Below are 14,593 nucleotides of genomic sequence, written 5' to 3'. Positions count from 1 at the left end.
TCAAACTCATGTACATTGAGTTGGTGATGCCATTCAACCATCTCATTCTCTGTTGTCCCCTTCTCCTCCTGCCTTCAATCTTTCCCAGCATCAGGGTCTTTTTAAATGAGTCAGCTCTTCGCATCAGGTGGCCCAAGTATTGGAGTTTCAGCTTCAGCATCAGTCCTTCCAATGAATATACAGCACTGATTTCCTTTAGGATGGACTGGTTGGATCTCCTTGCAGTCTAAGGAACTCTCGAGAGTCTTCTCCAACACCATACTTCAAAAGCATCAATTCTTCGGTGCTCAGCTTTCTTTATAGTCCAACTCTCACATTCTTACATGACTACTGGAAAAACCATAGCTTTGACTAGATGGACCTTTGTTGGCAAAGTAATGTCTCTGCTTTCTAATACGCTGTCTAACTCGGTCATAACTTTTCTTTGAAGGAGCAAGAGTCTTTTAATTTCATGGTTTCAGTCACCAACTGCAGTGATTTTGGAGCACCCCAAAAATAAAGTCTATCACAGTTTCCACTGTTTCCCCATCTGTTTGCCATGAAGTGATGGGACAAGATGCCATGATCTTAGTTTTCTGAATGTTGAGCTTTAAGCCAACTTTTTCACTCTCCTCTTTCACTTTCATCAAGAGGCTCTTTAGTTCTTCTTTGCTTTCTGCCATAGGGGTGGTGTCATCTGCATATCTGAGCTTATTGATATTTCTCCCGGCAATCTTGATTCCAGCCTATGTTTCATCCGGCCTGGCATTTCACATGATGTACTCTGCATATAAGTTAAATAAGCAGGGTGACCATATACAGCCTTGATGTACTCCTTTCCCAATTTGGAACAAGTCTGTTGCTCCATGTGCAGTTCTAACTGTTGCTTTCTGATCTGCATACACATTTCTCAAGAGGCAGCTCAGGTGGTCTTATATTCCAATCTCTTGAAAAATTTTCCACAGTTTGTGGTGATCCACACAGTCAAAGGCTTTGGCATAGTCAATAAAGCAGAAATAGGTGCTTTTCTGTAACTCTCTCGCTTTTTCAGTAATCCAGTGGATGTTGGCAATTTGATCTCTGGTTCCTCTGCCTTTTCTAAAACCAGCTTGAACATCTAGAAGTTCACTGTTCATGTTTTGCTGAAGTCTGGCTTGAAGAATTTTGAGCATTACTTTACTAGCGTGTGACAGAATGAAGCAGGGCAAAAGCTAACAGAGTTTTGCCAAGAGAACCCACTGGTCATGGCAAACACCCTCTTCTAACAACACAAGAGAAGATTCTACACACGGACATCACCAGATGGTCAATACCGAAATCAGACTGATTATATTCTTTACAGCGAAAGATGGAGAAGCCCTATACAATCAGCAAAAACAAAACCAGGAATTGACTGTGGCTCAGGTCATGAACTCCCTATTGCCAAATTCAGACTGAAATTGAAGAAAGTAGGGAAAACCACTAGACCACTCAGGTATGACCTAAATCAAATCCCTTATAATTATACAGGGGAAGTGAGAAATAGATTCAAGGGATTAGATCTGATAGACAGAGTGCCTGATGAATTATGGACGGAGGTTTGTGACACTGTACAGGAGACAGGGATCAAGACCATCCCCAAGGGAAAAAAAATGCATAAAAGCAAAATGGCTGTCTGAGGAGGCACTGCAAACAGCTGTGAAAAGAATAGAAGCCAAAAGCAAAGGAGAAAGGGAAAGATATACCCATCTGAATGCAGTGTTCCAAAGAATAGCAGGGAGAGATAAGAAAGCCTTCCTCAGTGATCAGTGCAAAGAAATAGAGGAAAATAATAGAATGGGAAAGACTAGAGATCTCTCCAAGAAAATTAGAGCTACCAAGGGAACATTTCATGAAAAGATGGGCACAATAAACGATAGAAATGTTATGGACCTAACAGAACCAGAAGATATTAAGAAGAGGTGGCAAGAATACACAGAAGAACTGTACAAAAAGTATCTTCATGATCCAGATAATCACGATGGTATGATCACTCACCTAGAGCCAGACATCCTGGAATGCAAAGTCAAGTGGGCCTTAGAAAGCATCACTACGAACAAAGCTAGTGGAGGTGATGGAATTCCAGTTGAGCTATTTCAAATCCTAAAAGATGATGCTGTGTAAGTGCTCACTCAATATGCCAGCAAATTTGGAAAACTCATCAGGGGCCACGGGACTGGAAAAGGTCAGTTTTCATTCCAATCCCAAAGAAAGGCAGTTCCAAAGAATGTAGGAGAGATAGATGTTTTCAAGTAACTATGTGTGTTAGAAATATAATAAAATACAAGAAAAGAATAAGCATTCTGTTTAGGCCACCCAACTTTACAAATCAAGCAATTGAAAAGGGTTTTTACCCATCAAGGAAAATTATCAAAATCTTGAAATATGACAAAAACTGAGAGTAAATTTAGCAATCCAGTTTCCAGAAAAAAAAAATTCTTCTTGTGCTATTAGTTAGGACTTTGGGGCTGAAAGTGCTAAAAATGCAAATCCAAATTATTTTAAACAAAATTGACAAGCATTGAGAAAATTAGAGGGTATCTCTGGGCTTGAGAGTAGCAGATGACTGCATAGTCTCAAATACCACCCAAAATTTCTTTCCATCTCCCCTTCTACTTTCTGTATGTCTGTTTCTTTCTCTCCTTTGGGCTTCTTTCATGCAACCAAAACTGGGACTACTGGTATCTCCAAAATTTATGTTTCATATTCTTTACGGAGAAAAGGTCTGGCATTTGCACTTCCTAATTTGAATAAAAAATCTAGAAAAGCATGATTCCATTGTGGGTGGAGTTATCATCTTTGTGGTCTGAAATATCACGTCATTAAAAATGTAGCCTTCACACCAGAACCTGATTGGTCTGGGAGAAAAGAATCTCTTAGAAGGAAGAAAGTACACTTTCCAGAAGAAGGGCCAGCTATGTACAATTAGAAAAAGTGACATCTTGCCACTGCATTATTTTGCTTTAAACTCTGATCTATCCTTTTTACATATTTTTTGAATCTTGCCCTCACCCCATGCCCCATTCAGTCCTACTGCAAGTCCTCACTATCTAGCTCTACCTACACTACCTGAACGTGTTTTAAAAGTCAGGTTGTGGAACAAGATGCCTTTACACCTTCCAAATTCTGTGTACCTTGGGAGTGTTAGTTAAGAAAGAGATCACAAGGACTGAATTGCCCCAGAGACAGAAACCAAGGAGCCCATCCTGGAGGAGCTAGTCAAACATGGAGGAAGTAGAGTACAATGACACATTCACTCATTAAAGAGGCATTTTAAGTGATCTAGAGAACACAAAACCCTCTCGACAGATATTAGGAGTAATCAACTTTCTTTGCCAAGTATAACCTCTGTGTGCTTCTGATAATATATTACATTTAATCATTTTTCCCTTTTACACATAATGGCACATTAACCACAAATAAAGAATAGCAGTGATTATCTTCCCAACAAAATGTGGAGTAAAAACAATTTCTGCAATCCCAGTGCCTTGTTTATCTATAATAAGACAAGCGCATGTGGATGCATGTGTGTTGAGGAGGGGCAACAGGCAATGTCAATCAATTGTATTCATAAACACAGCTCAGAGGCAGACCCTGCATAATTTAGACTCTCCCCTGGCTTGCTGTTTCTGCAAGCAGGCATGCTTATGTTGCATTACCATTTTGATTGAATGAACAGGGTCAATAACGTCACTTTTTCTCATCCAAGGAAAGAAAATTATTCTGAATCCAATCATCAATCAATGGATGTAATCGGTCTGTTTAAAACACCTTGGATTCTCACGCAACTGACTATTCTTAGCAACACATTGTAAAAGACATAGTTAGGGCTGACTTGTTAATATTACTATGGCATGACTAACTTGTTCAAAGGCCACCTAGGATTCAATATGTGCTCTGCTATTAACAAGATTATGGCAAGGGATTCATCTGAGAAGTTATAGAATCTGCACTCTGAGACCTCTAGTATCTGTATTCATTTGCATATAATTGTTTATCCATTACTTTGCTATACCATAGAGCTACACTATTTTTCTATAATTTCTGGAGGTTAATGGATTTTTCTCCCCCTCTAAATTCAAAGTCAACATAAACTGACACTAAAGTCAAGAAAATGTGCTTTTCAGAGTGCTGTAACAACAGTTGGCAGTCTGTACATTGTGAAAAATGTATTTGATCAAGGAACTTTTGCTAGCAGCATGCCAATGGATCCATGCTGACTTCCTTGAGAAATAAAGAAATTAATCCTCATCTTCCATTTAGGGACAGAAAACAGACTGAGACATCTTGCACCATACAAATCTCTGACTTAGACTTTACTCAGCCTTTCGTGCAAGTAAATATAATTACTGAGCAAAAGAGAGGAACAAAAGAGCAGATTTTCAATCTCTCCCTGAATGGCCGGAATAATCAGCAGGCAGCTGGAGATGAGTGGATTTCAATTGCAGCTATCATGTTCCTGAATCCTGACTAGGCACAAGTGTGGGGGAGATTGGGTCCGTGGGGCATGATTGAATGATGTGGCCAGGCAAGCTCACCCAACACTGTTTGGATGTCTGCTCCTGGAACAACCAATTGGTACTTCCTTCTCTTCCTTTCAACCACTGTATACGTGCTTTCTGTCTCTTAAATGTAACCAGAGTAATAGTATTTTTACAAATGTGTCAACTGAGCTTCTCAATATTGGATAAAAATGCTACATATATTAAGTTATTTTTAAAGCATACTGTGCTATGTGTTGTGCTCAGTGGCTCAGTCATGTCCCACTCTTTGTGACCCCACGGACTGGAGCCCACCGGGCTCCTCTGTCCATAGGTATTCTCCAGGCAAGAATACTGGAATGGGTTGCCATGCCCTCCTCCAGGGGATCTTCCCAACATAGGGATTGAACCCAGGTCTCCTTCATGGCAGGTGGATTCTTTACCATCTGAGTCACCGGGAAGCCCCGAATACTGGAGTGGGTATCCTATTCCTTCTCCAGGGGATCTTCCCAACCCAGGAATCCAACCGGGGTCTCTTGCATTGCAGGCAGATTCCTTACCAGCTGAGCTACCAGGGAAGCCCTAAAGCATACTAAGGCAGAGGTAAAGAAAGGCAAAACTCAGATGCCATCAATGTTGAAAGCCATTGGTGATCTAGCAATGGAGTCAGAATGGAGTCAGTCTGAGGACATCTAATACATGAAGGCCTAAATTCAGCTTTCAATTGTGAAAAAATACAAATAACATAAAAACATGCCATTTTAACCAGTTTTAAGTGTAATATTTTCCATCACCCCAAACAGAAACTCTTTCAGCCATTAAGCAATCACTCCTCATTACCTTCTCCTCCAGTTGTGTGTGTGTGTGTGTGTGTGTGTGTGTGTGTGTGCGCGCATGCTCAATTGTGTCTGACTCTTTGGGACCCCAAGGACTGCAGTCTGCCAGGCTCCTCAGTCCTTGGAATTTTTCAGGCAAAGATACTGGAGTAGGTTGCCATCTCCTCTTCCAAGGGATCTTCCTGACCCATGGATTGAACCCACGTCTCCTGTATCTCCTGCACTGCAGGTGGATTCTTTACCTCTGAGTAACCTATAATTTACTTTTTATTTCTATGAATTTGCCTATTCTAGATATTTTATGCACATGGATTCAAACAATATTTGTCCCTTTGTGACTGACTTATTAAACTTTCCATATTGTTTTCAAGGTTCATCCACGCTGTGGCATGTGTCAGAACCTATTCCTTTTAAGCTAAATGATATTCCATATGTGTACCACATTTTATTTATCCATGTATATGCTGATGGATACTTAGGTTGCTTCCACTGGTTAGCTATTGTGAATAATGTTTCAATGAATGCCGGTGTAAAAATACCTGTTTCAATCTCTGTTTTCAATTTTTTTGGATATACATCTATAAGAGACTCAGAGTTTTAATGACCCACATCAAACCAAGAGAAAGTAGGCATAGCCCGGAGCCCCAATATCTGGAAGGAGCTTGGCTTAGGGAGTCCCTAGTAAATCTGAGGCCACCAAAGGACAATATCCTCAGTAAGTGAAATGAGAACCAAAAAATTCCTCCTGCAGAAGGCTTGCTGCATAGATCTTGGTTGTGAATATATGAGACACAGAGGAAAAGAAAAAGTAAGTCAGAGAATTCCTAAACCAGACCCCTGGGTCATATGGACATGTGGCTGCAATTAACACTACCCATGTGGTCTGAAAAAAATCTTAAGCTTAATGATCTTCACTTCACTGGGCCACCAAGTAACTAGCAAAGACAAACATTTTCTTTGTTAACCATAACTTTTCAAGAAACGTGGACTAATAATAAGAAATCATTAAACAAGTGTAGAAACAATTCATATACAAATAAAGTCAGCAGAAAAACACAAATTATAAAATCAACCCCAAATGGCTGTAGGTATTAGAAGTATCACATATTTTCCAGATTACATAAAAAGCAGAATTGAAGGAATTACCAAAAAAGCAAGCTGAGAAAAATGAGGCAAGAAAAAGTATAAAACTGAGGTGGAGATATAGAGGGTATAAGAGTAATAAGGCCCAACATATTAAATGAGAGAACAAGGGTAGAACACCAAAGAAAACATGAGGAGAAATACTTAGAGATATTGCAGATAAGAATTTTCTGGAGTAGATTAAAGACAACAATCCTTAAATTCTAGGCAATCAACAAATCCCAAACAGAACAAAGAACAAAAAATCAATATCAAATTAAATCAGGACCTATCTTAATGAAGCTGTAGAGCCTCAAATAGATAAAGGATAAAAATGAAAAATACATAGTTTACTTTTAGAAAAAGGACAGTTTAAGTGACAGTCAACTTTTAATCAGCAAAAAATTGAAACCAGTTGCTATGAGAAAATAATCTTGAAGGCAGACTTATATAACCTTAAATAATATCTAAAAATACTGAGTGAAATAGATGCTTTCAAACAAAACCTGAGAGGTAACTTACAATAGACCTCCACTAATAGAACACGTAAAGGAGAAAACAAAGGAAGAAACAACACTATCTCAGAAGAAAAATCTAAGATGCAAGGAGGAATTGTGAAGAATGAATACCACATATTTTAGGTGGTATTCAAATGATCATTTTCTTTAGAAAACAACAAGAGAAAGTAAGATATAAGAGAAACAGCAAAAGCAGGACAAAGATCTGCAAATAACATGACAGATATAAATCCACATATATGAAATTAATACTCAATGTTTATATGTAAGACACAAAATTCATCGAACTAGACTTGGAGAAGTCCACCTATATGTTGTTTTTTAGAGATATATTTAAATTCTTTGGATGAAAAGAATTTATAAGCCTCTGGCAAAATTCATCACAAAACAGAAGGAAAGAAGATATACAAATAACTAATACTAGAATTAAAATCACTGATGCTACAACAAGAGATTTTAAAAGGTAATCAGTTCAGTTCAGTTCAGTCGCTCAGTCGTGTCTGACTCTTTGCAACCCCATGAATCGCAGCACGCCAGGCCTCCCTGTCCATCACCAACTCCCTGAGTCCATCCAAACCCATGTCCATTGAGTCGGCGATGCCATCCAGCCATCTCATCCTCTGTCGTCCCCTTCTCCTCCTGCCCTCAATCTTTCCCAACAACAGGGTCTTTTACAATGAGTCAGCTCTTTGCATGAGGTGGCCAAAGTATTGGAGTTTCAGCTTCAACATCAGTCTTTCCAATGAACACTCAGGATTGATCTCCTTTAGGATGGACTGGTTGGATCTCCTTGCAGTCCAAGGGACTCTCAAGAGTCTTCTCCAACACAACAGTTCAAAAGCATCAATTCTTCGTTACTCAGCTTTCTTTATACTCCAACTCTCACATCCATGCATGACCACTGGAAAAACCATACCCCTGACTAGACGGACATTTGTTGGCAAAGTAATGACTCTGCTTTTTAATATGCTATCTAGTTTGGTCATAACTTTCCTTCCAAGGAGTAAGTGTCTTTTAATTTCATGGCTGCAATCACCATCTGCAGTGATTCTGGAGCCCAGAAAAATAAACTCAGCCACTGTTTCCACTATTTCCCCATCTATCTGCCACGGAGTGATGGGACTGGATGCCATGATCTTAGTTTTCTGAATGTTGAGCTTTAAGCCAACTTTTTCACTCTCCTCTTTCACTTTCATCAAGAGGCTCTTTAGTTGTTCTTCACTTTCTGCCATAAGGATGGTGTCATCTTCATATCTGAGGTTATTGATATTTCTTCCGGCAATCTTGATTCTAGCTTGTGATTCCTCCAGCCCAGCGTTTCTCATGATGTACTCTGCATATACGCTAAATAAGCAAAATAAGCTACCCCAGGCCGGAGGTCAGGGGCGGCAGCCAAGAGGAGCTACTCCGCGCGCCCGAGGTCAGGGGCCATGGCTGCGCTTTGTTGGAGCAGCCGTGAAGAGAGACCCTGCATCCAAGGTTAAGAGAAACCCAGGTAAGACGGTGGGCACTGAGAGAGGGGATCAGGGGGCAGACAGGCTGAAACTACATTCACGGACAACTAGCCAATCTGATCACATGGTCCACAGCCTTGTCTAACGCAGTGAAACTAAGCCATGCTGTGTGGGGCCACCTAGGACGGACAGGTCATGGTGGAGAGGTCTGACAGAATGTGGTCCACTGGAGAAGGGAATGGAAAACCACTTGAGTATTCTTGCCTTGAGAACCCCATGAACAGTATGAAAAGGCAAAAAGATAGGACACTGAAAGATGAACTCCCCAGGTCAGTAGGTGCCCAATATGCTACTGGAGATCAGTGGAGAAATAAAAGGTAATAGTCTTATTATTAAATATGTGTGCCAAAGAACTTGAAAATATAGGTTCAGTGAAGTTATTCTAAGGAAAATACAAATTATAAAATCTTGCTGAAAGAAGAATTTAAAATCTGAAAATGTTTTAACATTAACTAAATTCAATCAAAATTTTCCCACAAAAATAAAACCATCAGGTCTCCATGGGTTTACAGAAAAGTTCTAATAAAATTTCAAAGAACAGATAAGAGAAAGCAAGATACTTTTAGGACTTTGCACATTTTTAAAGAGAACAAAAAATCTACTACCAAACTTTTTTTTATGAGGGTAGTAAAACCTTGACATCAAAACCAGACAAGGACAATGAAAGAAAGAAATCTTCAATCTAACCTTATTCACATAAATAGATGCAAATTTCTAAATATGTACAAAATTCAGCAATGAACTAAAAAATATAATATATCATGATCAAATTGGTGGTATCCAGGAATATACTTTTTAAAAAACTATAAATGTAATTATTTCACAATCATATTAAAGCAATACATATAATCATCTCAATTGCAAAAAAGAAACATTCAAAAAAATTAACACTCAGATTTCATTTAAAAGAAAAAAGCTCTTAGCAAAGTATGATTAAAAGAAAACTGTCATATCCTGACTATCTTAAAAACCTTTGCATAGACATAATTCTTAACAGTGAAATATACCCACTATTGGCTTTTCTTTTCAACAGACTTTTTAAATTTTACAGTAATACAAATATAAACTGAAAGTATGAGGATTTGAAAAGGGAAAAAAAATTATACCATTATTGCAGATCATATGGCCACCTATACAGAAAACCCAAAAGAATATATAGATAAACCATTAGTATTAATAAGAGGAAACATTAATTACTTATGTTTCTGGATGCACTTTTTAAAAACATCAAGAAACAAAGAACTAAATTTTTTAAATATCCTCTTTTAAAATTGCAACAAAACTATAAAGTATATAAGAATAAATCCAACAGAAGATCATAAATTTTTATGCAGAAATTGATATGGAATCTTCTGGCACTACAGTGGTTAGGACTCATTGATTTCACTGCTGCGGGTCTAGGTTCCACCCCTGGTCTGGGAACTAAGATCTCACAAGTTGTGTGGTGGAAAAAAATAAAAATTTATAAAAACAAATTTACAAAATTATAAAGGACCTATGTAAGTAAAGAGAAAATCAAGTATTCGTGGATAGCAAGACTACACAGTGAGTGCAAAGATTCTGTCCAAACTGCTCTATAGCTCTGTTGCAATTCTAATCAAATGCCCAAAAGAGACCCAGAAACAAAATAGATAAACACGTATAAAGAGAGTAAATATATTAATATGAAAGAGCTGACATTGCCTTTGGATTTTTTCAGTTAGTTTTGTTGGGAAAACTGTATTTCCATATTTTAAAAAAGAAAATGAATCCATTCTCTCAATCCCACCTTGATAAATTAGAAATGTAAATGTAAGTTGTTTACATTACAACAAAATATTTAGCAGAAAATCACTGAAAATATCTTCGTGACTTTAGAGTGGTGAGAATGTCTCAAATGATATATAGAAATGAACTAAGCCTAAGGCAAAACATAATAAAAAATAGTTTTGAATACATTAAAATTAGAAACTTAGAGAATGTGAGTTAAATCCACACAAGATGTCATTTCATATCTTCCTCAGCACCTTCAAGTTCAATCTGGGCCACTTATCCCTTATTGCTTATTACTACAAGAGATTTCATGGATCACAGGATATGTGCACACTGGCACCTTCTACCCATACCTGACCTCAGGTTTGGAAAGTATGGCAAGATCCTCACTACTGCCTAATATTTTCTAACTTTGAAACAGTAGAAGGTGAGTCATCAACAGTGTCAGTCCTTAAAAGAAGGGAGTCCATTTTTTTCTTCCATTCCTACTTTCCCCTGCATGTCATCCTTACATTCCTCTTCAGTCCAATCCATCTCTCTTGGTAATCAGTGCATGCACAGTGTCTTCTCTTGTCCTGAAAAATTCACTATCAGGAATGAGTATGTTTTTAGACCTCTGTACCATATTGTCACCCTGCTTATTTAACTTATATGCAGAGTACATCATGAGAAAAGCTGGGCTGGAAGAAACACAAGCTGGAATCAAGATTGCTGGGAGAAATATCAATAACCTCAGATATGTAGGTGACACCACCCTTACGGCAGAAAGCGAAGAAGAACTTAATAGCCTCTTGATGAAAGTCAAAGAGGAGAGTGAAAAAGTTGGCTTAAAGCTCAACATTCAGAAAACTAAGATCATGGCATCTGGTCCCATCACTTCATGGGAAATAGATGGGGAAACAGTGGAAACAGTGTCAGACTTTATTTTTTTGGCCTCCAAAATCACTGCAGATGGTGATTGCAGCCATGAAATTAAAATATGCTTACTCCTTGGAAGGAAGGTTATGACCAACCTTCCTTAAAAGCAGAGACATTACTTTGCCAACAAAGGTCCGTCTAGTCAAGGCTATGGTTTTTCAGTAGTCATGTATGGATGTGAGAGGTGGCCGGTGAAGAAAGCCGAGCGCCGAAGAATTGATGCTTTTGAACTGCGGTGTTGGAGAAGACTCTTCAGAGTCCATTGGCCTGCAATAAGATCCAACCAGTCCATCCTAAAGGAGATCAGTCCTGGGTGTTCATTGGAAGGACTGATGTTGAAGCTGAAACTCCAATACTTTGGGCACCTCGTGCGAAGAGTTGACTCCTTGGAAAAGACCCTAATGCTGGGAAGGATTGGGAGCGGGAGGAGAAGGGGACGACAGAGGATGAGATGGCTGGATGGCATCACCGACTTGATGGACATGGGTTTGGGTAAACTCCGGGAGTTGGTGATGGACAGGGAGGCCTGGCGTGCTGAGATTCATGGGGTCGCAAAGAGTCAGACACCAGTGAGTGACTGAACTGAACCATGGTGTTATGGTGAGACTGAGTATTGGATCTTACTGGATGCACAAAGGCAGGTAGGAAGACAATAAACAAGATGTTAGACCTTTCCCAAAAAGCAACTTGCCTGTAGCAGAGGGGAAGGTACCCAATTCTCTGCATGGGACACAACTTACTATTCTGAATCCAGGTACAAAGAGTGGAGAGACTGAAGAGGCTTTTTATCTACTACTTTAAGCAATGAGCATTTAGTTGAATCAGGGTTCCACCTCACAGCTTTGCATATCACAGAGCGAGAAAAATTCTCCTAGATTCCAACAACAGATCAACTACCACTATGAGCTTTTGGTGTTTCCATAGGTAATTGATCTTTGCTGGTGCCTCCTTATGTATTTTATTGTAAAATCAAGAAAGACAGAGGGAGTGCATCAGAACCTACAGCCTACTCTGCATATTCACTCTTGGAAGCAAAACTGTCAATGCACAGAGATGACTCCTGATCCAACCAGATTAATCCTAGTCTTAAAACTGGTCTTGGGGAAGAGTAAAGCATCAGGGCCACCTGCCAGCCTCCTCCTTTCTCATTACGCTCACTAACCACATGACATTAGTTACATGGCCTTGTCACAAGGCCACAGATGCCCCGATTCGTGGTCTTCACACTCTAAAGAACTTTAAACATTTGGCAGACATTGATAAACAGAGCACCCTGCTCTGTTTTCCTCATCAGATGAATACCAAAACCCTTGTCAAGGTGACAGAGCTATTAAGTGTCTATTCACACAGCAATCAGAAACTGGAGCATCAATCAGTAATCATAAAGTCAGGGGCATTTTCTCACAAAGTCAGGAATTCAGAGGGCTTTCATAAGCTAATCAGCAGGCATCAAATAGACAATCAATCTAATTAGCTGTTCACATTCGGATGGCAATCAAAGCAGCACAGGGCGCTTTATTAGTAATGATATTGAAAATTGTGATCTATGCAGTATCCAGCTAGGAAATGAGTATCTTTTTTTTGTAAATAGGTAAGGAGGATACGGCTGGCTGTGTGTACCGTGTGCCAATTCAAAGATGCAGGCACCTGAAAGCAAACTAATGCCTACTTTTACTGTTCTGTTGGCCTAAATGTAAGGGAGGTGGGTAGGGTCATTTATCAATAAGTCTGACAACAGTGAATCAGGAAAGTGGGTGACATGACCTACCTCAGAGGAAAATCAAGACAGAGGGGAGTGAAGAGGATGTCAAAAATCACAGAAATTTACTGTTTGTTTTTGTTTGTTTTTTATGAAAGTGCCATTGTTTAGCTCTAAGTTCAACCCCTGTTTACCTTCAAAACCCACAATGTTTCTATCACGTGTGCCTTCTCTGGATAAAACCGGCACCAAAGCACTCCATGGTGGGGACCTTGAGAATCACCCTTCTTCAAGGTAAGAGCACTCCTCTCCTTCCATTGTAAGCATCAGCCAGAGTGCCATTGGCCACACTGGTGGTAAAGGCCTTCTGAGATAGAGGCTGTGTCCTCTTCCCAATCCAGGATGACAACTGTGTATTACATATTTTTCCAGGCATTTTGAAGGTAATTAAAGAGACCAGCTCATCTTATCTTTGCATAGCACTGACACATACACACACAAAAACCCAAATTTTAGAAAACAGAATGTTGTTCATGGCTAACTGTTGTGTTACAAATCTGCATATTTTAGAATTTGAGAATTGAACAGAGGGAGGAACACTGATACATCACATGCCAGAAGAGCCTTCTGAAAAAAACTAGAGGCCAGGACCTGGTTGCCTTCAAACTGGTATATTTCTAAATTGCTTGTATTTCAAGAGAATGGATAGCCATTTTTAGTGACGCTTAGAATATGCTTAAGAAAGCTGGTATAACATGGTCACATAACAGAAGTTTAAAAAAAAATCTCCCATACATTTGCTCAGTATAGCACACTTTCAGTCTCAATAAATCTCCTTGGTAAACATATGTTCATGAGTGAGTAACAGTAACAATATTCAGACACCAAGCCATAGCATGTGCCCTGCCTACCCTATGTAAGATCCTTACAAGGGAAATCTCTTGTCCCACATGTCTCGAGGCATCTACATCAGGCTGGGATGAGGAATATCCACAGATTTAAACACGCTTGTACTTCAAGTCTCAGCTCTGCGGTCACTTCCTCTAAAGAGCCCCTGACTCCGTTTCACCTCTCCTGGCAGCCTATCTTCTTCTAACCTCATCCATACATCCAATTCCTATCTTGTAACTTCTACCTTCTAACCCCAACGTACAACACTTTCTTACACATATTTATTTACATTTTTGAATCCCTCTATTAGACTGAAAATCTCCTTAGAGCAAACAAGGCTTTTGATTCAACTTTATAACCCCATTCACTAATATGTGTCTGATGAATAAATTAATTTTTTTTTTCAAATTAGTTTTGGTTTCTGTGAAAATTTTAGTTCTGTGAAAGGCAAGTCATTACAGGGATTTAGCAAGAACACCTAGTGCCCAGAACGCTGTGTGAGATATTAAAGCTCATGTCTCCATCTCTGAGGAGTTTCTGTGCCTATGTGTGATAGATGACTCGTGGAGTCACACTGCAGGAAGTTTAATATGAGGGCTGGAGAGAACAAGCATTCAAAGGATGAAAAATCTGGTTTATGATCAAAAAAACTCCTAAGGGGTGTTCAAGGGGCTTGTTATAAAGAAAGAAAAGTTTAAAAGGCAGGGAAATAAATGAGGACATAATATCTTAAGGGAGAGAGCAGAAACAGGTCTTTCTTTATACAAAGGAGAACACCAGAGTCTTAGAAAATGCATAGTAATTCCATTGAAGATATTTAAGCTTCTACATTCCAAGATAAAAATTTTCAGATGAAAAGTGCCAT

The 14,593-nt window shown here is 39.1% G+C and overlaps 1 protein-coding gene across 1 annotated transcript in view; it reads right to left on the bottom strand.

The window, feature by feature from the left end:
• LOC145546554 (uncharacterized) overlaps positions 1 to 14,593 on the bottom strand; it is a 590,051-nt gene that overhangs the window by 242,136 nt on the left and 333,322 nt on the right. The gene's annotated exons all lie outside the window — the stretch shown is intronic.

This window comes from Giraffa tippelskirchi, chromosome 4 (genome assembly GCF_054371585.1).
Source record: "Giraffa tippelskirchi isolate mGirTip1 chromosome 4, T2T-mGirTip1v1.2.pri, whole genome shotgun sequence".
Classification (NCBI taxonomy): domain Eukaryota; kingdom Metazoa; phylum Chordata; class Mammalia; order Artiodactyla; family Giraffidae; genus Giraffa; species Giraffa tippelskirchi.
Note: the sequence above shows the minus strand (reverse complement) of the source record. Positions and strands in the feature narration are given on the sequence as shown.